Source organism: Cavia porcellus, unplaced genomic scaffold (genome assembly GCF_034190915.1).
Source record: "Cavia porcellus strain 051 isolate PalLab524CR breed Dunkin Hartley unplaced genomic scaffold, mCavPor4.1 scaffold_10, whole genome shotgun sequence".
Classification (NCBI taxonomy): domain Eukaryota; kingdom Metazoa; phylum Chordata; class Mammalia; order Rodentia; family Caviidae; genus Cavia; species Cavia porcellus.
Window position 1 is genome coordinate 29,340,547 of NW_026947493.1, and position 3,393 is coordinate 29,343,939.

Genomic DNA, 3,393 nt, shown 5'->3' on the forward strand with positions numbered 1-3,393 from the left:
ACTTAACTATGATGAAACTCACAGTTGCTTTTATTTCCTTGGATGTCACTTGTGGAGGTAAGCCTTGTGAAGATGAACCATTTGGAAAGTTACAGCAGGTTTTTATCAGGGCCTTTATTGAATTGAAATTCCCAGCTGAGACACGCTACTTTTGAAAGGTAGCACTACCTAATTTTTATTGCCTCTTGCAAGTTTTCTACTTTTCTTTGAGTTTTTTTAGAGGAGCTAAAAGACTAAAGCCAATTATTAACCAATATTTTTCTCGTACCTCCCACAGGCCTCAGAAACCTTACTACTGGAGTTTAATTACATTTAAATTTTTTGCCCTATTGGAGTTTTGTTTCTCTCAACAAGAGAATGGCTTGAGGGTATAGACTGCATTGTATTCTCCCTCCACTCACGCATGAATACTTAATAGAGCTATTCATCTGCAAGGTTGCCTGGATGAAGATGATTTTTTATATCCTTTCATGTACAGTATCTCATGATGTACATGTTATATTAGCTCCTTGGCCTGTTTGGCTGTTTATACCTAAATTGCCTTTCTGTGCCTGAATGATGATTTCATTTTTTTTTCAGTAAGCATTCAAGGAAATATATGAGGAAGTAAGTTAACATTACTGGCATGCAGTAGATGGCTTGGCAAGGTCTCTTTAAGTAGGAACACAGAAGAGAGATAGGAAATAGACCAGCATGCATCTTCAGCTTGTCATTTTCTATTTATCTGTAATCCAAATAGCACACAGCTTATTTGTAGCACACAGTTTATTTGTAGCACACAATTTATATGGGCTTGAGAATTAATGGGAAAACACACGCACACACACACACACACACACACACACACACACACGGCCCAGAGATATAGTGCAGTACAGTGTGAAAGAATGTGGGCTTTGGCATAATATGGACCTATGAATCATCATTGATAATTCGCTGGATAATTATAGGCTCCTCTTCACCTCTCTGATCTTGTTTTCTCCTCTGTGAAATGATGACATATGGTTTCCATCACACAGTCCTGAGTATAAAATAATGTGTGGAAAGTGTCTACTGCTCAATCACAATTACTTAGCACTGTTTACTGATCTCTTTCTACTCCCCAGCCCTACTCCTCACAGTTCACCAGGTTCCCAGAGCATAGAATGGAACATTACCAACAATTAACTTGGACCTTAATGCTTTGGGCATCTAAGTAGATATTTAAACCAGTTGGCCATTAAAGGAAAAATAAAACAAAACAAAACCAAAAAAACTTTGTTTAATGAACCTAAAATCAAGCTTCCCAATTCTCCCTTCACTTGTCTTGACTATTTGGGTAAATCAGATGAACTTACCCTATAGCTCTATTCCCTGTATTTTCCTTTCAGTTGAAGATTTTTTTTCAGCTTTCTTCAAGAATGTCTTGCCTTACTTGTGCTAGTTAATTTTACGTGTCAATCTGTTTAGGTCACAGTAGCCAGAAGCTTGGTCAAACACCAGGCTGGATATTGCCAGCAAGGTATTTTTTAAGCTGAGATTGACCAAACTAACTAAATGTTTTAAGGGGAAAAAACCTGATCCTTACTAGGTTAAGCAGACACTTATATCTCAGTAGAACAAGGGAGAACAAAAGGATGGAAGAAGAGGGCGAGGGTAAGCATTTTATATCTCAGTAGAACAAGGGTGGCCTGTGTTTTCCTTCAGACATCCAAGAACGGCTCGCACAGTACTAACTAGACCTGTGTATCTGAATCATGGCTTTGCTCTCAGAGATGTGTGCAATGCTCAGTCATCCAACACAACATGTTTGCAAAGGAAGATGAAGGCCAGCACTCTCTCCTTATACAGGCAACTGAGAAAAATATTTCAACAAGTTTGGAGAAAAAGATATTGTTGGGTAGTTAGACTGACCTGAATGTGTCATTCCAGGAGCAAACTGGTTTATCCATCTCTTCCTGTCTTTTGAAAAATGTTCATAAAGGACTTGGAGAATGTTGAAGACAGATTCTATTTTTGGAAGAGCAAGAGCTAGATAATGAACAAACACTAGTTTTTCACTATGAGTTTCCTGCTCTGACCATGTTTATATACTCTTCTAAAAATCTGGCCAGCTGGACACGGTGGCACTGTGTCTGTTATTTTAGCACTTAAGAGGCTGAGGTGGGAAGATTGCAAGTTTGAAATCTGTTTGGACTACACGATGATTTTTTTAAAAATTGGCCAGTCTCTTCTGTTAAAATTTTACTATAAAAGTATTTATCATTTGTTTTTAAGACTAATTTTCCAAATGTTTTTCTCTATATCTAATTTAAACTATATTGAAATGTCTTGCACTTCATGGTGTAGATTGTTGTTTAATATTTCACTGAGAGGCAACATTTGCGCTTGAATAAGCTGATTGAAATTTTATGCTTCTTAACAATTCAACACCCACTCTACTTGGTTTTCACACAGTATGGTTAGCACTTTGACTAGTGTATTTCCTCACTGCTTTAAAAAGATCACATATTTTTGAAGTCTAATTTAGATTTAAATAGGATTCATTTTTACATTAAGTTAATGTAGCTTAATAGTACATGATATTTGCTGAAGGGGGAAAAAGGAGAAAGCTTGCCCATCTTTTAATGTCTTGTGGAGTCTTGCATTTCAATAAAAAGTTGAAATTTACTTGGAGACAAACCACTCCTTTACTGCTGCATTGGTTTCTAGGAAGGCTGGCAGAGTGTGGCTGAATTTAGTAGCCATCCCCACCCCTCTTACTTGTTACTGACTTTCATCAGTATTTTCTGCATGGCTCTCCTGGGAATGGGACACTAGATTTTCGGTGCAAATATGTTGAAGCTGCTATCTGCTTGACTGAGATTGTGGGTAGAGCTGAAAGAAATGCTTGCTTGTGGATATTAGAGGCAGCGTGATGAGAAGCTTGCAAGAGGGAGGAGTCCCAAAGCCCAGGGTGAGGGAACGGAGCTCACAGAGCTCATGGAGTGGTGCTGCTCATGTGGGTGCTACATTGTCCTAGGAAACAGCAAGAAGATCAAGAAGTAGAAAAAACCGCGTTTCTGACAGAGCAAAGATCTTGGCTTTCTATTCTCAATTCTCCTAGATTATTTGTTTTAGGGTTAGGCAAACCTTGAATGAAATGAGAACAGACCACATTGCTCATGTATCTCTATTCCAGGAGGAATTTTCCATCCCTTTGGCAGTGAGCACTCCTCTCCCTAGCTATTTGCCAGTAGAAGAGGGAGGCAAAGCTGGCGAGGACAGAGATACTAAAATCTTGTTGCTCTGTGAAGGATTACAGAGAGGAAAATCTTGTTTAGGTTTTCGCCATCGAAAAGCATTGCGTAGAAACAGCTCTTGCAGCAGACCTAGACTCCGCGTTTCACATATGCTTCCAACAGCCTCCACTTG